Source organism: Castor canadensis, chromosome 5 (genome assembly GCF_047511655.1).
Source record: "Castor canadensis chromosome 5, mCasCan1.hap1v2, whole genome shotgun sequence".
NCBI classification, from domain to species: Eukaryota; Metazoa; Chordata; class Mammalia; order Rodentia; family Castoridae; genus Castor; species Castor canadensis.
The window spans coordinates 94680193-94704642 of record NC_133390.1 but is presented as its reverse complement, the minus strand read 5'-3'; the positions used below and the strand labels follow the sequence as shown (position 1 = coordinate 94704642).

The window sequence follows — 24450 nt, the reverse complement described above, 5'->3', positions numbered from 1 at the left end:
GATTTCTCCACTTTCTATAGTCTTCCTCAATCTCTTTCTTCAGAAGTGTATAGTTTTCCTTGTAGAGGTCATTCACATCTTTTGTTAGGATTACACCTAGGTATTTGATTTTTTTTGAGGCTATTGTAAATGGAATTGTTTTCATATATTCTTTTTCAGTTTGCTCATTGTTAGTGTATAGAAATGCTAATGATTTTTCTATGTTGATTTTATATCCTGCTACCTTGCTGTAGCTATTGATGTTGTCTAGAAGCTTCTGAGTAGAGTAATATTCTTCCTTAAACGTATTTTTTATACTATCAGAAGAAAATCTAGGTGACATAGGTAACTAAAGAATAACTGATTTTTAAAATTTGGTTAGTGTAGTTTTGAGAAGTTTTAAATCCAGCTTAAACTTTAAAAAATTCCATTCTCTTTTTTTAGGGAGAAAATACTTGCTTTCTTTATAAGGCCAAAGTAATTTTATCAATGCTATGTGCACCAGCCTACATAAAGACCTTGTAATTACTCTTTCTTTGATGGCATGGTGGATAATTATTCTTTTAACTTGGGCTTGTCCTTGTATATTGTTTCGTCTCAGAACTCTTGAGAGCATTGTTTTATGGCACTTATTATTTTCTCCTGAAACCACAATATCATTTTTTAAAATTTGGTAAAATATTGATATTTTAAACAAAAGTCTGAAATGCAAATGTCTGTAGAGGCTATGCAGGTAGAATAGATGAATAAAGTACTAATTTAAAGGTGATTGCTGTTTACCAACACATGGTCTTCATGCTGGAGAGTATAGGGGAATAGGGGGACATTAGAAAACTGGAGAATATATTCTCTATTTAATATATGCTAATATATGCTCACTAACTAGTGTCAGTAAATTTTTACTGTGCAGGAATAATGGCCCAGGTTTGTCAGGTCTCTCAGGTTCTGGAGAAGTTAGAAATCTGGATGTGTATATGTGTAATTTCCTGATGTTTGGCAAATAATTTTTTAAAAAATACTTCCTTTTGACATGACAAATACCTCTGAGCAAATGGCTTTAAGAGGCTTCATTTAAAGATTTGCCTTTAAAATAAGACTTTCCATCTAGTAATAGTTAAGGTATACTTCACTATGCCAAATTATTTTACATACACTTTTTATTTTTTTTCCCATCTTTTAAAACTCATTTTTTAGAATGCTACTGCTTCTGAACTGTCTCTTTGGCTATGATTGTTCTAAGTCAATTCTTGGTTCTTGAGAAAGAGGAATGATCTAACCATAAAGTAAATCACAGCCTTGCTTCAGATTTTTCAAGGATTCTCCAAGAATCTCAGAATAAAATCTGATCACCTTAGTATGACTTGCAAGGCTCATTATCATCTGGCCTTTGGTTACAGGTCTACTTTCATCTCTTGCCATTCTTCTTCACATTCTATGCTTCCGTCAGGTTGAATTCCTTCAAAAGTTAGGCTTTCTCTGCTTATGAGCCTTTATAAATGTGTTCCTCTAGGGCAGGCCTCTTCCCCTACCTATTCTACATCATATGATGTACAAAGAAGATAAGTCATAAAAAAGTTTAGATCAATTCTAATTGTGTTGAACTCATGCTTGTCATAGTTGCTCAAAAACCAGAAGCCGGTCAACTTCCTTTTGTCTTCTTCAGAGTCAGAGGCTACTGCTGAGGTTTGAACCCAGGGCTTTAGAAGGCTGGGCATGCACACAACCATTAAGCTACACCCCTCCACTTTAGCTGGTCAGTTAAGAAAGCAGAATTAGCTGTCCTCACACCATAAGTCTCTGAGTTCTGTGCCCTTTTTTTTGTTTGTGTTTAAGATAAAGCCTCAGTTATCCAAAATAGAAAAAAAAAAAAAAAGCCTCCCAGTTCTCTTTTTCTTTCTCCCTGCCTATCTCTGTATCTCTATCTCTGTTGCTTTTTCGTTCACCCCCGACCTTAAGACGTACATATCAAACAAGTAAAAAATAGGAATGAAATTTTTATTAGCAGCTGTAATCATGACTAGCTGAGTGGCTCAAGTGGTAAAGTACCTTCCTAGCAAGTGTGAGACTCTTGAGTTCAAACCCCCGTACCAAAAAACCCCAAGAAACAGTAATCGTGCTTTTTTTTTTTTTTTTAAACAGTACTAGGGGGCATCATACTGTTAGGCAAGCTCTCTAACACTTCAACCACATCCTCCCTTTTTTGCTTTTAGTTACTTTTCAGATAGTCTTGAGTTTTTGCTCAGGGCTGTCCTTGGACTATGATCCTCCAACCTTTGCCTTCTGAGTAGCTTGCATTATAGCCGTGTACCATCACACCTGCCCTCCCCATAAATTCAAATTTTTATATTTATAATCTTTCTCTATCATTTCAGCATAATTTGTTCAATTTACATAAAAATTGCTTCTGTTAAAGCAGAGATCAACGCTAGTTAACAAATGAAATATTCTGAAATTTTTTCTACATATCTTATACAAATGTAATTTAACTTTCCTATAACAAAGATAAATAATAAGTTGGCTTAAGTTTGAAAATAGAACCTAAAACAACATGAGAGCAATGGAGTGACATGAAGAATAACTGGTTAGTATTCCCAATTGTATTGAAAACTGATGAAATATAAAGTCACCTCATGTGACTTTGCTGCCTACTGGAACTAATTGAATTAACTTTAACCCAATGGTATATTATACTTATAGCATTTATTTATTTCACTCATGGAGATATGTGTTTTTCCTTATTTCTGATTTTACTACTCTTAATCTGTCGGCTCATTGCCAACTTGTGCTTAAATATAGCATCTTAATTATGTCTTACTATTTTAATCATCTTAACCATATGCTTGTATAACATTATTTTGCCTTTTGTTTGTTTTTAAATTTAAGTTCAGTGGACTAGAAAGTATGAAGTATACTGCAGTGTTTCTCCTAAGATATATTAGAAAGTTAAAAAAAAGAATTCTGTGAAGATGAGTGGTTTCTTTTTTTGTTTTTGGTTGTACTATTATCTGAACTCAGGGCTTTGTGCTTGCTTGGCAGGTGCTCTCTGCTTCAGCCACACTTCCAGTCCAATGGTTGGTTTCTTTAGCTCTTCCCTTTTGGCCCATATCTATGTTTTTCTATCTTTCTTTATGCTCTTATGAATTAGCAAACTCCTTGAGTGTTAACCAGCATCATATATTAAAACTTTTATTGAAATATATTTTTAGTTACATTAAAATATGATTTTACTATCTCTTCATTTAACAACTAATATGTCAGATTGCATTTAGTGATACTTTTCTGTTTTTGGTATATTGAGTCATGCACAGAAAATGATAAAAATATTTATATGACTCTTTAGAGAAAATGGAGGAAGGAAGTTACTTTACTAGAAGTGAGCAGATTGGAAGGAGGTGAAGATGTTCAGTAACATCTTTCCAAGTCCTTTAAGGCTTGCCCAGAGCCAGAGGGTCTTCATAGGCAAATTAGGAAGCTCTGCAAATTGAAGTGCTGCCTTAATAGTTGTACACATATAATGCCTCACATGAATGTGAAGACTTCAGTCAGTCATCTAGAGAGTTTGTCTTTATGGCTAATCATTACTGTTTGTTTTCAAATGAGTTTTCTAGCACATGATGGATATTAAGTAAATATTGAGAAGCCCAAAAATCATGTAGACAGGTCATTTAGATAGTTGGATAAAATCTTATTTAGATAATTGTCATCTCTTCAGCTTGTTAACTCAGCCAATATTTGTTACTTCTATATAAAACAAATAAATAAAATCCTATATAATAATAGCATCTTCCATTTTGGGGACACTGTCACAGGCCCTTATTCACTCCTCACAATAACCCTGGAATATGGATTATTATACTCATTTTAAACAAAAAACAAGTTTTACAGATTTTAAGAAACTATCAAACTAGAAACTAGAAAGCTATCTAATAGCTGGGTGCTGATGGCTCATGGTGGAGGTTGCTAGGCATGGTGGTGTATTCCTGTCATTTTAGCTATGGCAGGAACTATAAAATAGGATAATGGCTCTCCAGACCTGCCTGGGCAAAAAGCAAGACCCTATCTCTAAAACAACTAGAGCAAAAAGGACTGGAGTCATGGGTCAAGTGGTTGAGTACCTGCCTCACAAGTGTGAAACCTTGAGTTCAAACCCTAGTACCCAAAACAAAACAAAACAAATCCCAACTATCTAAGTAGGGGCTGGAGATATAGCTCAGTGATAGAATGCTTGTCTAACATGTATGAGGCCTGTAATACAGCAAGTACTCTTAATCTCAAGTACATAAAACATCCTGAAAAACAAATAACAATAACAACAACAAAAAACTTAGGTAGCAGAGAGTGGAGCTAGGATTTAAACATAGGATAATCTGATTCCCAAACCTGATATAAATGTTTGCTGTATCTGTAAGAATTACTACCTATTGCATATGTTGAATGAATGCCTTTTGAATTCCTACATATAAGTTTTTTCAGGGGCTTCCTCCTCACTTACCACCCACGAGTTGTAATTTATACATTACTGTGTTCACTTGCAGCTGTTATTTCATCACCCTCTTTGTCCATGATAGCATTACTAGCTGTATGACTTTGTAATGCTGTATAACTTTTGTGTGACAGTTTCCTGCTCACTGTATAATAAGAGTATCGGTAGTACCTACATTGTATTTGATTGTTTTGATTATAAATGATTAAACTTGACATATTGCATAGCATGTAATAATCATTATATATTAACTTCTATTATTTTTGTGAAAATTATAACTGAATCCTTTTTTATAGGAAAGAATATAAGAGAAGTTACTCTTAGTTTTTAAAGCCTCTAACTAATACTTAACATTTGTATTTTATAACATTGAAATTATTAGTGGTTTATCACTGAAATAACTGAGTCATATTGCAGTCACTAACATTTTTTTTTTCAATTTTGAATGTTTTTAAGAGCTTTGCCTCATTGCAGATTCTAAGGAATCTGTCTAATGTAGAGAGGAATTGACATGGATAACATAAAACCATAGGCAGTACAAGCATTTGAAGTTGCCATGATATTATGTTGTCCCAATGTATTTATTATGTTTTTGTTTTCTCTACTTCCTGATACAGTAAAACATTTGGATTTCTAGGAAAAAGGTAAGAAAAATGGGACACATATCAGCTATCAAAAAAGATCTTTTTAAGTGTAATTAAGTTTTCAATTACCCAAATTTGATGTGTAAATTATTTCATGAAACCTTTCTCAATTTTCAAGAAAGAGCTTTGCCTCATTGCAGATTCTAAGGAATCTGTCTAATGTAGAGAGGAATTGACGTGGATAACATAAAACCATAGGCAGTAGAAGCATTCATTCCATTTGCTTGAAGTTGTATTGAAATATAAGCGTTTTTGATGTTCTGAGATTTCAGTATATATCTATCAAAATTCTACTTGAATTCAGTCCCTTTCTTGCTAATTCACGTTGAAAATGAGTTGTATCACTTTTCAAACTGATGAGCTAGCTCAGTAATTGGCAGATTAAGACTCCCAGGCCAAATCTGACCCACTACATTTTTTTTGGTAGATAAAGTTTTAAAACAACATAGCTATGTTTGTTTACTTACATGTTGTCTATAGCTGTTTTATATTGCAGTGGCAGAGCTGAATTGTTGCAACAATGACCACATAGTTAGAGAAGCCAAAATCATTTGCTAACTGAACCTTTACAGAAAATTTTGCTAATCCCTGAGTAGACAAATTGAAATTCACACATGAGAGCTTACTTTAACTTGATGTTTTATATTTTCTCTGTAGAGAAGATATCTTTCTCCTCCAGATTTTATGAAAGCATCAGTAGTACTGATTAAAACATCATTTACTGTTTTATGTATGTTAGTCTTTTCCGTTTCATTTAGGTTATAAATTCTATACTATGCATAACATTGTCAGACTATTCTTCTTATATGAAATATAAAATATTACAGACATAGAAAGTAGGACATATGACTTAAAATATTGAATGAAACAAATGATTACTGTCTTATATGATCATATTATTTTGTGAAATCATGTGATTTGAGAAGAACGAAAAATTATGGGTATTTTAAAAGGCATTGAACAAATAAGCTATCAAGAACAGCATCTAGACTGAGCAATGGTGGCTCACGCCTGTAATCCTAGCTACTTAAGAGGTAGAGATCAGGAGGATTGCTGTTCAAAGCCAGTCCAGGCAAACAGTTCATAAGACCCTATCTCAAAAATACCCAACATGAAAAAGGGCTGGTGGAGTGGCTCAAGTTGTAGAGTACCTGCCTAGCAAGTGTGAGGCCCTGAGTTTAAACTCCAGTACTGTTAAATATAAAAAACAAAAATCTCTTCTAGTTACTTCTGTTAATTTTTTTCAGTTTTAATAATATATTTTATTAAACCAATATATCCAAAAGTAAACCTGTTCACTGATGTTTGAATTTTTTTGGCCTTTGTTTGTATGCATGGTGCATGTTTCTTTTCAATATTCTTTGTCAATTTTGATCACATTTTCCTTTGTGCTTGCTCTTTTGGTTCTGCACTTCATAGTCATTATTACTGGAGCTATCTGCAGAATTTTTAGATTGTTTCAGTCCTGGAGCCCAGAATTGAGATCAGCCCTCAGTTAGAATTACTGTGAACATAGCAGTGATGGTGGTATTTCCTGTTGACTCATACTATCTGTGAAGAGGCACTGTGCATCGTTTCTATCACCAGCTAATAAAATCTGACTAGAGGTCACCTCTGTAATTCCTGCTTTCTCTTCTTAAAGTAAACTTGAATACCCATCCAGGGTGTAATTGAGCAGGACAGGAATACATTGAGAGTTAGTTCTTCGTAAGGATTTCAGAACTCCCAGTAGTTCATTTGCGGGTATATAAAGTTTACCTGTTCTGTGGAGATGATGTTAATTATTAAAAATCAGAGATGAAAGAGAAGAAACCCCAAAGTGAGATGATTTACTTGCTTTTAGTGATTTTGATTCTGTTTTATAATCTTTGAAACATGGATTTTTACAAGTGATACCCCTAAAATTTATACTCCTTCTAGAGTGTGGTGTATTGTTGATCATTATTGCTCTTCTGGGCCTCAGGATTACCAGTCTACATTGTAATGCAACATTCCTTAATATTTGCAGTTGAAATACCAATGGTTGTTAAGACATGTCATCTATTTCTATAAATGAAATGAGACTCATAAGGAATAAGTGTTTGCCTCCAGAAATACACTCCAAAATATTAAATTCCTCTTAAACACTCCTACAACTTTTAAAAACAGTGTTGATTTTATACTTCTGAAACAAAATATCTCACTCTAATGGTTTTACTTTAAGGCTCCAACAGGTAGATTATATCATTATAAGGGTGTTTTTAATATAAATAAAAATAAAGCAAGCAATAGTTACTTCATGTGTAGTTTAGTTCAATGCACTGGACATTTGTTAAGTCTGTATTTTGTTGAAGTCCTCCTCAGCCTTGTGATAGGTGGAGGGAAGAGACGATGTCAGACTCTGTCCTTGGCTGAGGAAATTGAAATGATATATAAGCACTTATAATGTTTTAAAGTATGTAGATCCACTTCTATTGCATAAAAGTTACTTTTCCTATTAAATTAAATCCCATCCATCCAGAATAGTCAAGTCTCCTTCTTTGCCACAAAAATATGGATGGGCATTTAAAAAAACTGTTGTTGAATAATACAGAATCACAGAGGGTATGATGAAGGGGAGAAACAGCACAAAGGAACTTAGAGTTTGGAAGTAACCAGATATAGAGTGGCAAATTGGAGCATGGTGAATACAGTGTAAACAAACCACTTTAATACTCCATAGTATATCTTGGAACAAATTCCAGCTAATCCCATTCCAACTGTGTGGCAACAATAAAACATTATTTCAAAATATCCCCAGTGTCTTCTGTTTCAGGAAATTATTGCTAAAAGAAAGGAGAAGACTTTTCAGAAACAAAATTATAGTCTGGATATTTAAGAATAGGACATGTTACTTATGTCTTATTCTTATACTATATATGCAATCAATGAAAAACAAAATAAGATTATTAGAAAATCATGCAATTGTGGTTGGATATTTAAAAAAACTCATTTTTTTCTTCACTTTGAAGCACTGTGTGCTTGACAATAATTTTAAAAATTAAACCTATATGTGCTGTGGAGAAACATATTTTAATACCGAATACTATGTGCATTATATATAAATTAGAACAAATTCGTACTTTTGAAAAGAACTATTCAGAGGACAGAATATACTATTAGATTTTTCTTAAGTGTAGGTACATACTATGTAATATTTCTTAGCAAAAAGTGATATAAACCATTTAAATAGAACTAAGTATTTAATTTGAAAGAAAAAGTAAAGCATTTTTTGGCCATTTGGTTTAGTTCATAAAATGTTTCAAAATATCAACAACAAAAGATACATTGACCTAAATGCAGGCTTAAGGTACAGGGCCTTTTTGGTTTAATGTTTAGGATTCTATATAGTTTAAAAGTGCCTCAATAGTATTTGAATTTATTTTATATACAATTCTGGAAGTGAGGCAAATTAATTCAGCACCTGAATGACATTGTCACAGCCTGTTTCAATCTGTCCATCTGTTCTACCATCCTCACAGAGTTGGCTTTCCTCTGACTAACTTCTTTCATGCTCTCAAGCGGGCTAGAACAGTTCTAGGCATCACATTTATATGCAATGGTGAGAGAAAAGGGCCTTTGTTAGGAAGGGGGGAAATTGTTAGAATCTCCAAGAAAACTTTCTCTGACATATCATTGGCTAGAATGGATAACATATGTACCAATCATTCCCTGGCAAAGATAATAGAACCACTATGATTGGTTGAACTAACAATTGTCATGAATCTGGGCATATCTTCTTGCTTTGGCAAGAAGACATTGATGTTGAGTTAGAGTTCTTCCAAGCAAAGATGAAAAAAAGAATGATTTGAGTGAGAAGCAAACAGTGTATATTGGAAAAACATCAGACTCCAGGCCAGTGATTCTCAGCCCTAGCTGGACATTCCTCTGCATTGGGGACATCAAGTACTATCATGTTTTAGGTTTCTTACCTATCCCCATACTTCCCATGTGTGCTCTCCCCTTATCATGTGACCCAAGTACAACAACATTGCTGTATTTGCCCTTAATTTAAAGACTGCATATGAGGGAGAACATATGATTTGTGGTTTTCTGAGCTTGGCTAACCTCACTCAGAATGGTGTTCTCCAATTCCATCCATTTACTTGCAAATGGTAAGATTTCATTCTTCTTCATGGCTGAATAAAATTGCATTGTGTATAAATACCACATTTTCTTAATCCATTCGCCAGTAGTGAGGCATCTTGGCTGTTTCCATAACTTGACTATTGTGAATAGCACTGCAATAAACATGAGTATGCAGGTGTCTTTGGAGTAACCTGTGTCACAGTCTTTTGGGTATATCCCCAGGAGTGGGATTGCTGGATCATATGGCAGATCTATTTGTTTAGATTTTTAAGAAGCCTCCATGTTGTTTTCCAGAGTGGTTGCACTAGTTTGAATTCCCACCAGCACTGTAAGAGGGTTCCTTTTTCCCCACATCCTCACCAACACCTGTTGTTAGTGGTGTTGCTAATCATGGCTATTCTAACAGGGGTGAGGTGGAATCTTAGTGTGGTTTTGATTTGTATTTCCTTTATGGCTAGAGATGATGAGCATTTTTTTATGTGTTTTTTGGCCATTTGAATTTCTTCTTTTGAGAAAGTTCTGTTTAGTTCAGTTGCCTATTTCTTTATTGGTTCATTGATTTTGGGAGAGTTTAGTTTTTTGAGTTCCCTGTATATCTGGTTATCAGTCCTTTGTCTGATGTATAGCTGGCAAATATTTTCTCCCACTCTGTGGTAGTCTCTTCAGTTTAGAGACCATTTCTTCTGTTGAGCAGAAGCTTTTTAGTTTTATGAAGTCCCATTTGTCCATACTTTCTCTTAGTTGAGAAACTTACAGATAATGAAACTGGAACCCAGAGAGTTAGTTGCTTATCCAATATCTCTTAATTATTTTATTTTCCTAGTATTGAGACTATGTTCCCATAATGCCATTGTCATATGTAATTTGATGAGTTTACCAGTTCAACAAATGCCTTTTGGTTGACTACAATAAGCCCACCTTATTCATGGATGTTTTTACATTGGTTTTTACCAAGCATACTGAATAGTTATAATAAATTTTTAAAAATCAAAAGAAAATTTAAAAACAAAAAATTTTAATTCTTGTGCCCATTACACAACTGAGTCGATGTGGAGAAGCACTCAGTCAGTCCCATGTTATCATTAGTTGTGTTTAAATCATTGTATGATCTGCTGAGTGTTTTCCTGCACTTAATTTTGTGAAACTATTCCTTCCAAAATCAAATGTACACCAAAAGCAGGGTAAAAGCCAAAAAGGGCATGTAACATGATTAAGTGATAAAGGTTTTTGATTTGTTTAAAGACAGCATGTCTTTAGTGGAAGCTGGGTGGCATTATGGGAAAAATGAATCAAGCACCCCAAGCATTCGTGGTTTTTCCTCAGAGGTAGTCTCCTTGGAACCATATACCCAAGGATACCAAGGGTCTATTGTAATGGGTGATAGGTGCTGGGCCAGATTGTGGATAGGATTGCATTTTCCTTGAGCATTAAAAATTACATTATTTAAGAAAAAAATTGCATTTTTTTTTGCATTTGCACCAAGCACTTTGCATGTGAACAAATGACAATTTAACGAATAAATGAAGTGAAATCTTTAGATTGCTTTAATTTAGAGTTGATCCAACTACTAATGAAATTTTACCTTGCTAAAAATTTTCCTTTTCCTTAGGAACATAAAATATAAAAGTCATTTTTTGAATGGAGCTTGAAGTGTTCTCCTGTATATCTCTAAACAAATATGAGTTACTGGAGAGTATGTCTTGAGTTGTTTAGTCACAGTCTTGTTATTACTGTTTTCATAAAAATTGCAGTCTTTTAATGAATGGAGGTAATTTGTCTCTAAGTTGATATGCATTTAGATACTTCCTTTAGAATGTTTTCAACTAATTGAAAGATATGGGAAAAATAAACTGGGCAACAGCTATTAAGGACTAGCTGGTGTAGTTTTTCATAGAGATAACATTTTTTAAATTGTTGAGTTATGATATTGAAAATGAAGGGCAAGCTCCTTGTTGGGTGAAAGTGTTAGAATAGCCCTAACGCAGAATCTCATTAAGGCAACTGTCAGGATTCTTCTATTTTACAATCACCTCCCCTATTCTGTAAGAAGCAACTGTCGTGTTGAGTGAATGTACTGCCAAAGAGGCATTTACAAATAAATGAAAAATGTCACAATTGATTCTGCTTCTTCCAGAGCACTATGTGTCAGCTTTGTCACAAACTGTCTTTGTTACTCTCTGTTTTAGATTTCCTGGTTGGACATTGGAAATAGCTTTTGATGGTATAGGGCCTCTTTCATGTGAACCCAGGTAAGCCCTCCATTGGTGACCTTTTATGAATATTTGTAAATCTATTTGAACAGTTAGAGAAAATGGAAAGCATTTACCCTCCCTCTGTAACTGCTGTCTTGTCAAAAAGAAGTTAGATGACAATTGTTTACTTACCTATTTGGGTATTTTGCACAATGGTTCAAAACTTTAGAAAGCATTTGAAAATTATACAATTATATTTCATATTCTTTTCCTAAATATGAGTTTACTATTATGACTAACCTAACAAAGATATCTGGCTATGCTTTTCCTATAATTTGCAAGAACTGTCAATTTATCTTGCATATATGTCATTCATATAATTGATATATAACATTATTGATATACATTCATTATTGTCATCATTGTAAACCAGTCTACCAGCACTATTTCCATCATGCAACATAACTAAGGATTTACTTTAAGCCATAAACTGTGCTATGCAATTGCTTATTAACTTATGTAACTTATGTAATACATCACAGTGCATTGCCTGAATTCAAACTTAATATAGATTTGGAAAAAAGATAACTAATTAGAAATTGATAGCAGTTTTTTATTATGGGTATTAAATTAAAGGAAAGTAAATCATCATATAATTATAGTTAAAGACATTTTAATCAGTATAATTAGTTATAGCTTGTACTATCATTTGAGATTATTTGGCTTACTACTGCTGTTGTGAAAGATCATAGAATGAAAAAATTAGGAATATTTTGTTTCTCTTAGAAAATAGAAGTTTAAGCAATTCACCCATTGATTCAACAAATATTTTTTGAGCACTATTAAGTGCCAATCACTTTAAATTGAGGATATATTCATGAAGATTGTGTATCTGACTCTGAAAAGTTTACAGTCTAGTGAGAGTCAGTGAAGAACACAGACAAGTACAGCGTAGTTTGATGAGTAAGACAATGTGAGTGGTATGACATACAGTTTGAGAAGTCAGGTGAGCATCTAAGCCAGTCTCTTGAATATTGCTAAGGGAGTGATGTGGAAGTAGAAGTTGATAATAAAGTAATTCATGATTTTTGGAACATAGTGTTTATGATAGGGAACCGTAGTATTGAAAAACTAAGGGAAGGGGACTGGAAATGTGGTTCAAGCAGGCAGAGTGCCTGCTTTGCAAGTGCAAAACCCTGAGTTCAAACCCCAGTCTTCCCCCGCAAAAAAAAGAGTTAATGAGGGAAAGATATATCCTAATAAGCCATATTTAGGATTTCAGATATTATTGCAAATATTGGCAGTTAAACAATAAAGACTTCAAGAAAGGGTGGTAAAATTTTCACAGTGCTAGTTTACTGTACATAATATCCAGGAGCAGCAAACCATTCTTCCTCCTTCACACCAATATAAATAGAATATATTTCCTAGAATACAAGTTTCTTGTGAACAAGAATATGAGCTAATTCACTTCAGTTGCCCAGGATTTATTACAATACACTGCACATAGCAGGCCTTCAGTATTTATACGTGGAATCCTAAAATTCCACATAAAAATCGAGAAAATGAGCTAGTTATCACAACAGAGGCTCCCTGAAAGGTTGACTATGACTAATACTCTTCTTTCTCTGATTGCCACAAATGGCAAAATTCATTTCCACATCTCCCCTTACTTTTAGATTCACAATGAGAGACTCCACCAAAGAAAATCAATCCGAAATGTAATGTTTAGAATAAATAATTTGTAACTAAGAAATTATCTGTCAATAAAATCTCTATAAATAGACAAAATGGCTTGGAGAAAATTAAGAATAGGTGAAGTAGATTATGTTTAGTAAAAGAAGAAATAATGAATATATCGATTTATATTATAATTTAACTCTACAGAATATATGGTAAAAATATATTACAAAAGCTTCTTTTGTATAGAAAAAGACTAAATGATAACTATCATTAAATTAATCAGATAATGGAAAATAAAATACTACGGCGATGAATTTAACTTTTTTAAAAATAATTAATGAGGAGTCTTTGAAAATATGGCACTATAATTCATGAATCACATAATTAATTTTGTGTATTATTAGATAGTGTGGACTGGACAGTTTGGGTTTCGTTGAACACAACATGGTTCCCATCTTTCTTATCATTGCAAAGTTCTCCATTATAGTGACTTACTTATGACATTCTTTCTGGTATCATTTCTTTAAAATGTGCTATCTTATTACCACCTGACTGCCATTCTGCCATATTGGCTTTGGAACCAGTGGAACATTTCTGTGTATTTGTGTGTATATGTGTGTGTGTGTGTGTGTGTGTGTGTGTGTGTGTGTGTGTTAGTGTCCACATTAAATTCTGGAAGGATTATGAACATTCATCTAAGGCTACATAGAGTAGGATGTGTGCTGCTATCATTTTTTTTAGCAGCTCAAAGAAAGGAAAAAGAATCACAAACTGGCAGTTTCAATAAGCCCAATAATTTTGGTAGGTCATTTAAAATATTTTTGTTTTCAAAATGAAAATAACTTTTAAAAAATAAGACCTACCCATATAGGATATCTAAGCATTAAAGAAAATATGAACCAGGATATTAGGAAGCATAGAACACCTGTCAGACTCAGAGTAAGTGAACATTGCCTTGCTGTCCATGAGATAATCTTAATGTTTTGCCAATGGGGAAGAAATGATATATGTTATTTTGGAATAGTGGACATTTATATGTCATACTATCATTCAAAATACAAGTTAAGGACGGCTAAATTTAAAAAATAAAAGTGGAAAAGTAGCAAAAATAAGTCGTAGGACTATGGAGTAGTGACTGCATACTGAGCACTGAGGGAGGACTTTAAGAAAATTTCACATAGGAACATGCCACTCCACATTTCCAAGATTAACACTTGGTGCAAACTAACTCATGACATCTGATCTCTTTTTTTTTTTTCATTTTTCTTTTATTATTCATATGTGCATACAAGGCTTGGTTCATTTCTCCCCCCTGCCCCCACCCCCTCCCTTAGCACCCACTCGCCCCTCTTCCTCTCCCCCCCCCTCAATACCCAGCAGAAACTATTTTGCCCTTATTTCTAATTTTGTTGTAGAGAGAGTATAAGCAATAATAGGAAGGAACAAGGGTTTTTGCTGGTTGAGATAAGGATAGCTATACAGGGCATTGACTCACATTGATTGACATCTGATCTCTTTAACAGCCATTCATTTAGAGACTATAACTGGTACAGGTGGAAGCACTTACAAATGACAGGCTCAAATTCGAACATCAAAGGCATTCTACACATCTTCAAAATTCCACAAAAATGTGCTTTTCGTAGAAATGTGACCCATTGTCTTTAACAGTATGAATTTTTGATAAGTAAAATAAAATTTTCATTACCTTTATTATAAAACAGAGCCCCAAACAAACCATCTAAAACTGTATAACACCTTGTCAGATATGTAACACCATTAACAGTAAATAAGAATTTTGATAAGTAAGACAAAAATGACTCATTTACTTAAAAAAAAAAGAGCTCATACAAATCAGGGAAAAAAACCCCCAATAATTCCTTACATAATTGGTGTAGGTAACCAAAACTTCACAAAACAGAGTGTTATTAGTTAATAGTAAGAGAAAGAAGAAAAGCAGAAGGTGTCTCCAGGCCTGCAAGTTGGATCTGTAAACACCTGAGAGTTGGGTGTTTGGTCAAGGCTGGTTTCTGGCTGGGCCAGGTGGTAGTAATAGTATGAGGTACCTGCTCCCTGTTTTGGGGTTATTTTGTATGCATATTCTGTCTGTTAGTTTCCTTCTTTTGCTTCCACCTCCTGACTCTGACAACACCTGCTCTATAGCATTTGCTTGGCAGGAAGCCTTAGTGTACATTTTACCAAACTCTCTGTGCCAAATTTTCTCTTTAAGTTACTAAAGTTAATTGTTTAAAAAATTTGCAGAGCAAGTGGGACAAAACAAAAGTGTTCTATGAAAGCTGCAATAGTGAAGAATGCTACTAGAAGGGAGACTTGTGAATTTTACAAGCAACATTAGAAGTTGTCTTGTAGCCAAAGAAAACTTTAATTGTTTTAAATTGTTTCTTCAAAGGAGTATAAATCTTCTCTACTGTATTCATGATAACATGTTCAATTTGGCTTCTGTTTTCCTTTAGTATAGTTATGCAAATTTCCAGGAACGGAGACAAAAGCAGTTCTTTAGAGTTAAGTAGGACAAAGCCTCTTCCCAATAAGACAATATGGCTCTTGACAAACTGTTGCCTGGAAACTAGGGACTTTACATGTGTGTTCTCTAAACAATAGATATTTTTACTTTGTCTAAAATAGATGAAGTCACTGCAGGCCAGCTATGTACCTTTTGTCATATACAGATAGACAAGGAAAATTAGAATAAAACGTGCCTCAAAAGTAGAATGACAGTTTCTGACGGAGTACTATTTGTTCTAGTGGACATGAGGCTATGCACCCTTTAGAACCAAAAGTTCTTTTACCTTTCTTTTTCTTATCATAGTACTCTTTAACTCAACTCTTACTGAACATTTATTACTAAAATATTAAATTTGGGTAACTTGAATTTTCAAAGACACCTTTATGAAGCTCTTTCCTCTCAATACCTGTTGCGCTACATTCCAAATTCCATTAAATCTTAGTTTCATTTAATTTTAATTGAAAATGAAGTGAGAAATAAATTATAAAGAAAATTTACTGATGAATTTTTGTAGCATAATTTTTATTACCATATATCTAACTGATCTATTAAAAAATTTATATACTGACTTAATTTCTCCTAAATTAGAGAATTGGAATATGGAACAACATAGACTGATATGTGATAAATCTTTCTGACTTATGTCAGAAAGACAAAAATCGATGGCTAAATGGCATGAAGGTGAATAGTCAAGGGTTTTGACAGTTTTATAAGTACAATAAATTTATTTAGTAAATTTAAAGTGGGCTAATCAGTCAATCAGCATATCTCAAGTGTGTGGCATATGTGCTAAAATAACCTGTATTCAATAAATATTGCTTAAAACATAGTTAATCAAACTGTTAACTGGGGCTCTTGATGTAGCTCAGTGGTAAAGTACTAAGTCTAGCATGTATAAGACTCTGGGTTCAGTCCGGAGCACTAGAAAAAAAAGTTAAATGGGTTCCATTTATAATTTTAATCTCTGTGGAATACATTTGCTGCTACACACAACTGTAAGAAAACAAAATGGGCAGTGAAAAAAATAATACGAAATTAGACAGTTGGAGCATGTTTAAATAGATACTAACCAGGAGGTAAAGATAGTGTTTGAGAAAGTCATTTGAGAAGGGTTAAATATGAGTGCTGTGTCATTCTCAAAGAAGGTGTTTTAAAGTAATACATTTGCGCTGGACTATGACAGAGGGGGAGATTTTAGGTAGTTTAGAGAAGAGAGTAGAAAACTTTCTGGATGACCAACCAGCATGAGCCACAGAGGCAGTCATTTAGCAGGTTATGTAAGGGAGAATGACAGTGCAAGAAGACTTTAGTGACTAGAACAAAGGAGTCATCTGAGAAGTTACTGGGTATGAGGAGAGTTTGATAGGCAAGGCCTTCCAAGTCAGGCAGTGCATTTTGAACCCAGACAATGCGCTCTAAGTGTTTGAGCTCAAAGTGCTGTTAGGATGATAGGGTTTTCTGAGAAATCAACCTGAGCTGGGCTCAGAGGCAGGAAGCTTGGCTGTGAGAGAGTTGTGGACATGCAGGAGATGAAGTAGGCTAAATTAGGGTGGTGATGGGGGAGTGAATGAAGAAATACAGTCTAAGTAATTAAGCTATATTTTACTGATACTTATTTCTTATTTACAAATATAGTACAACAATTAACTCATTCTAGATACAGTAATTAGCAATCAGGTTAAATTACTTTGATTACCTCTTTTCCATTTAATTAAAAACACTTTAAGAAAGCTGCTTTCTAAGGTGTTTTATAGACTATTCTCTTCATATTTTCTCTTTTGCTTTTCCTTCACTTTCCTTCTTACATCTCCCTCAGCCCTTTTTTCCTTCCCATTTTTGCCTCATAAAAGAATAAAATTTTAGGGGGATGTTACATTAAATTATTTTTTAAATTAGCCATTTATGGAAGTATAATATATAACAGCTTTAAAACCCTATGGGCTTAAAATGAAAAAGGAAAAAGAAATACCCTCTAATATCTCTCTTCATTCTCTGCAGCCTAATCCAGTTCCGCTTCAAAGAGTAACTGCATACAAGTGTTATTACGTTTTCTTCTGATAGTTCTGTGCTTATATAGTTATTTCTTGACTTTTAAACTGTTTTAATTATCTATTGATTACTTGATTTGTTGGTTGAGAATTTATTTTTATAAAATTTCCCACTTGGCATCCCCAAATATCCTCCCTTTATTTCAATTACAAAGTTATTAAATAGTGGTTTTTCAAATTGCTGGATTTTATAACTTTGTGAATAGTGTTTGTACCAAGACATATATTGTAATTTAAAAAAAATTTTCATAGATTTTAAATGCCCTGAAATTAATACTCTCCTCTTTTTTTCTTTCTTTTCTTTTTTGGCTTAGTTTTATATCTATATCTCTCTCTATATATGTTGCTGTTCCAAATGTTCTGTAACAGATATATTAAATAGCTGTTAATAACCTTTTAAAATTATCTAATTAATGCAAACCTCAATTAGGTATGTTAAGCTTCTTTTGTTTCTGTTTCTGACCTGTAGACATTCCTGTTGTGTCTGTTCATTGTCCTACACCAGTTTTGACTGTTGTTTCTAGGACAAGTAAACATGTCCTGGAACTTTACTGCTTTTATACGTGTTGATTCTGTGTTACCTTCACCCACTAGATTTCTAAGAAAGGTGCCTGGGAAAGGTTTTTGACTCTTCACAGCTTTGAAATGTCTTTATTCATGCTTGATTGATGGCTTGGTTAGACATAACTTCTCAGAATTCTGAAGTCTTTTTATTGTAGTATTTCTGTTGAAAAGCCAGAGGCTGTTCTCATTCTTGGTGTTTACTCAGAAAATTTTATGCTCACTTTATCTATTATCTGCATGCCTTTTCAAACTGGTCTTATGGTTTGGTAATTTCCTTTTGTTACTGTTATGATTACTAGTTTGATTTTCATTTATTTAATTTTTTTATTTCTAAACTATTGGGAAAATTTGAGCTGCACTAGATTAATTCTCTGAAATTTTTCTTTCTGCATTGTTTCTGTTTTCTTTTGGCACTCTTTTTTTTCTCTTTGTTTTGATCTCTCTTTTGTTGAAGGCATTTCTCACTTATCTAATAGTCCTTAAATAGCCACTTTAAGAATAAAACTCTGAAAGCTGAAAACCATATGCTTAGGCCAGACTTATTTTCTGGTGAGCTTCACTACAGGAAGGCTATTGGCAGGCCTTTTCATTTTTAGTCTGATGGTCTTTTCTGGAAGTGGGGAAAACTGATAGAAGGTAGAGCTAAGACACAGGAGAAGAATGAATCCCACAATCTTAGGCTTCACTTATTCCTTTGTTTTAACTCTGCACCTGGTGCTCCCAAGTGTGAGATAGGCTGATTTAATTTTTCTAGGACAAGAACCTCTAGTTGGTTATGGAGAAGTAGGAGGAAGGGGGCTGGATGAACTTCCTGATATGTATAGTCTGAGTAGGGGACTTTATTCTAATACTCAACTAGTCCCTATGTTATTAACCCTTGTAGTTGCAATTTTCTCCTGATTTCCATAACATCTGGTGCCACAATGCTGAGCCTCTTGTATGTTCTGCAGTGACAACTAACTTACTGACGTCTTCCTCTGCAAATTTAAGTACCTCATACTCTGCTACTTCAGATATCATTCTTCTGTTCTTTTGCTGTCTTTTAACAAATTTTGAAATCTCCTCTTTCCTGTTCTTTCTGTACTTCTTTCCTATTCTCTTTGCCTTTACTGTTCTTAGTACTTTCTTAAATGCTCTCTATTCTTATTTCAGTTGGATTTGGGGATGGAGAAGACATAAAATTATATTTATTTTCAAAGAGAAAAATGAGGTTTATATTGTTTGTCAGATTGATTAATCATTTTTTTTTCTAATTTATTAATTTTTCTTTTTTTTTTTTTTTCATTTTTCTTTTATTATTCATATGTGCATACAAGGCTTGGTTCATTTCTCCCCCCTGCCCCCACCTCCTCCCTTACCACCCACTCCACCCCCTCCCACTCCCCCCCTCAATACCCAGCAGAAACTATTTTGCCCTTATCTCTAATTTTGTTGTAGAGAGAGTATAAGCAATAATAGGAAGGATAATAATTGTTTCATAAATTTAACTTTATAATATGGTACCTAAAGGATATATTCTTTCTCTAGATTTTGCTCAATCACTTTGTCCCACTTAAATAGCAATCATGTAAACATGAAACAAAAATAATTATTGTAGAGTATGAATTGTACACCACTCATGTCACAGTGGTCGAAGGTATGTACTTCTAACAAAAGGAGGTAACTATCTCTCCTGTTGTAGTAATGAAGAAGCAGAGTCAAACTGGGGATAATTTTCCAAGGTTCTGTATCTCACTAAATGCAATACCCTATTTTCCCCTCACGTCTGTAGACAGTTTCTTTCAGAGAGGTAGTAAATGATTTTTAGGGGAAATGAATGAGGCTGAAGAAAAGACAATAGCTTGGGACGTTTCTTTGGACTCTTGTGGTTTTGGTGTGATATGAGTGTGCTGTTCCTTGGTCACTGAAATTTCAGTATGATGATCAAGGAAATTGCGTTCATTTTTTGGTGGATCAGGTTTTTAGGTAGATGAAGCAACTTCAGAGAAAGCCCTTAACTGCATTTGCTACTCCCCCTCAGTTTGAAATCCAAAGTGGCATATTTTAGAACATTATTTTCTGAACACAAACACTCCAAATGCCACACTTCCTTTTCCATTCCTCTCCTCTCCTTCCTTCTTCTCTCCTCTTCTGTCTTCATTTCCCCTACCCTCTGCTTTCCTCTCTCCTTCCCTCCCTCTCTCTCCCTTCTCTTCCTCTCTTCTCTTTTACTTTTTTAAAATTCTGGTGCTGGGGATGGAACCCAGGTATGTTAAGTATGTACTCTGCCACTGAGCTACACACCCCCAAGCCTAAATCTTCCACATCCTGATATCATCATTTCTTTTATAATTACTATTTTATTCTTGTGGAGGGACAATTCTAAGTGGCATTATGATAAGTTTTGGAAAATATAGTTACATTTCTTTAAACTTCAAACTAATGGAAATAACATATTTGTAACTACAATTTGATATGATCTCTGAAGTCTTTCCATTTATGACATTGAAACTAAATGCTAAAATATTAAATTACAGAGCAGTTAAAAATGCTTTTCCAGTTTGTGTTTTGCTCATGTTACCACATTCTTGAAGCATAAAGCTAGAGGTGGAAAAGGACCCATCTTCTTAAATTCTGAATTAATTATAAACATGGGCAGTGGTTTGGAAAAGCAAATTGGCAACGTGTATCAGCAGTCTTGAAAAATTGATACTTTTTGACCTGGACATCTAGTTTTAGAAGTCTCTTCTAAAGAAGGAAATTAGAGATGTTGATAAAACCATATGTAAAAATATTCAGTATGATGATACCTAATATTAACTATGCAAACATAGAATTAGAAACAAACTAATTTCCTGTAGTGGAAGAACTTTTAAATAAGTTATGGTAAAGCCAGATTATAGAGTACTCCTTTTGAACATAGACTTTGGAATTAATAACCAATACAAGGCTGTAAAATAGGTACATTGTCTGTGGGTGAGAGTGAATGGAGGAGATGAAGGTGAAGGAATATAGTTGGTGTACTTCATATACATATGTGAAACAGAACAATGAAACCTCTTGCAATAGCTATAAGTTAGGCAGGGAGAGAGTGGAGGGGGAGAGATGGTGGGGGCAATCTAACCAATGTACAGTGTAAGCTTATTTGGAATTATAGCAATGAATCCCCCCATAAATGAATATATACTAATAAAAATGAAGGAAAAAAACAAAACAAAAACAAAAATAATGTTGTTATTAAAGGGCACTTAAAATACACAGATGTGGAATATCTGACGTGGTATATGAAAAAGATACGAAATTTTACTCACAATATGAAGTAAGTTAAAATTTATGCATGTGTGTGTAGAAGAAAGACTGGAAGAAGATAGAGTAAAGTGCAGATAGCTTTTGTGGATGGATTCTTGAGTTATAGGTAATTGAAATGCTCTCATTGATGCTTTTCTTTAACTTCCATGTAATTAGTTTACAGAAGAGCATACAGAGTTTTAAAACAATGAAAAGCAAAATTTTACTCTTTTCTGTTGAAAAACTTCTAGTCTCTTTGTTAGTGGAATTAAATAGGCTTTTTGGCTCTTCTCTACTTTCTATACATTCTGAGGATAGAACTCAGTGTTTTACTGTACAGGATTACTACTAACAGTTTCCCAATTTAGGAAAAGGTACTGACTCTTGTCATTTTTATCAACCTCTTTCTTTCGTGTCCTGATTTCATTCTTTCATCTTTTTATCTTAAATATTCACCATTGGATTATCATAGAAATGGTCTATGTAAGATGCTATTATATATTTTAAACTTATCTATTTTTATTTACAGTACTGCTATAAATATGATTTGTACACTACTTGGAATTGGTTTCTGAATTTTTTAATGAAACCGTATTAATGGTTTCCTAGACACAACTGTTAAATATGAGAAAAGCTAGAGGTACGTAAATGGGCTTATGAATAAAAACTTAAGGTAAAATCATCCTGATTTCCTGTAATTAATATTGATCTCGCTTTAAATAGTTTTCTAATTATTTTTATGTAATTTAATTAGTAATTCAGTGCTTTTAAACATCCAGGCTACCTTTATATTGTGTATAAAAATCTTTAGAAAATAACAGTTAATGCACGAATAATGTTGAAATGGAGTTGAGTGGGTGGGATCTAGATATTAACTTACATTTTCATGAATCTCACCTCCATTGAATTTTTCAAGAGCAGAAATTATGTAAAACACATTTCCTGTCCTATGGGCACAATGTTAATGACAGAATATTTTTGAATGAGTATTTAAAAACATGTATATTTTAAATTCAAATACACATAATTTGATCAAATTAAATATTTGATTTTTACAAGGGGGCAAAAATATACTCTGTTCATGAATATTTAAAAGATGTAACTATGTGTATTTTTTTCTGTAATCACTGTGCAAACATTTTTTTAAGCATCCAGGATCCAAAGCCTTGCTCACTATTGAAAATGGAATTGTAAAAGAGATTAGCTGGTATTTTGTATGATGATAATGAAATTTTGTAAAACTGTTACTGTAAAGAAGAGTGCTAAAATAGTGCTTAAGATCAGAAGCAAGGATGCTCTTAGACACAGCTTCGTTTATGAGATATGGTAAATTGAAGGGCACAGATAGATGTTTCTAACTTTGATACCTCCAATAGATTAAAGAAACTTACATTTGATGCAGATGAATTCATGGGTATTTATATGTGTTAGTTTATAATTTTGGAGCAGTGCTTTTAAACATAAATATGTTAGGCTTGACTTAGGCAAATTTGCATTTTCATGCATTAAAGTGAGGAGGGTCATTAGGTAGCCTCACTCCCTCAAAATATGCCTTTCATTTCTTAATTTCAGCCCTTGAACCACCTCCAAGTTATCATATTCTTTGGTTCCTCCTGGATCCAAATCCTGTATATAGCTGAGTTTTCCCATTTGTTGAGCTTCTCAAACCTTGAATCTGTCCTGAGGTTTACTTTGTTTATATTACCAAAGCAAGGAAATTGAAATTAAATTTTAAGATGTTTTCAAAAGGTCTTATCCTACAATAGTTAAAAGAAAATATTAAATAAAAGCCACTGACTTGTTTTCTGGTGGCTAAAGTAGTTCTCCTTTATTAAGCAGGCTCTATCTCCACTTCCTGCTTCCTCTGTCATCTATTGCCTCTTCTTCCTCCTTGTCCTTCTTGTGTATGTAAAGGGAAAAGGGTAATTTTTTTAATTTATGTATGTACACATTTTATTGAACCTTATTCACTTTCCTCCCTCCCACTGCTGCCAGCCCTCCCCCCTGGGTGGGACTTGTTCTACCCTCCTCTTTGATTGCATAGGAGAAAAAAAAGAGAAAAGATGAAACAAAAAACATGATATTTTAGCTTGAGATAATGATAGCTACACAGGGAGTTTCCTTGTGATATTTCATTGTATGGATGTATTATAATCCCACTTGGATTATCTCCTCTAAATTTCTTCATTCTACCGTAGTCCCTTTCTTATGGTATTTTCAATCAGTTTAAGATTTCTATATTCATTCTTGTATAGTGAATATATCAACCCTATTCAAGTTCTTAATTTCCCTACCCATCCCATGCATGACCTCCACCTAGTGTGACCAGTATTTCATAATATTGCTGCACTTGTTTTAAGTCTGTATTCAACAAATGAGGGAGAACATGCAGCTTTTGGCCTTCTGAGTGTGGTTAACTTCACTAAAGTTGATGTTCTCCATTTCCATCCATTTCCCTGCAAATGACAAAATTTCACTCTTCTTTGTGACTGAGTAAAACTCCATTGTATATAAATACCATATTTTCTTAATCCATTCATCAGTAGTGGGGCATCTTGACTATTTCCATAGCTGGGCTATTGTGAATAGTGCTGCAGTACACATGGGTGTGCAAGTGCTTTTGTTGGAAGCTGACTCACAATCCTTTGGGTATATCTCTAGGAGTGGAATTGCTGGATTGTATGACAGGTCTATTTTTAGTTTTATAAGGAGCCCTCTACTGTTTTCCATAGTGGTTGTACTAGCTTACATTCTCACCAGCAGTGTATGAGGGTTCCTTTTTCCCCTTATACTTGCCAACATTTGTTGTCATTTGTGTTCTTGATGGTAATAATTGTAACAGGAGTAAGGTAGAATCTTAATGTGGTTTTGGTTTGAATTTCTTTTATGGCCAGGGATGGTGAGCATTTTTCTCATGTGTTTTCTATCCATTTGGACTTCATTCTTTGAAAAAGCTCTA

At 33.8% G+C, this 24450-nt stretch overlaps 1 long non-coding RNA gene across 4 annotated transcripts in view; it reads left to right on the top strand.

Annotated features, from left to right (window-relative positions):
- LOC141423291 (uncharacterized) overlaps nt 1–24450 on the top strand; it is a 389841-nt gene that overhangs the window by 67870 nt on the left and 297521 nt on the right. For all 4 annotated transcript variants that reach the window (XR_012448025.1, XR_012448027.1, XR_012448024.1 and 1 more), the window contains exon 2: nt 11400–11462. This is a non-coding gene — a long non-coding RNA (uncharacterized lncRNA). The remainder of the gene's footprint in view (nt 1–11399; nt 11463–24450) is intronic.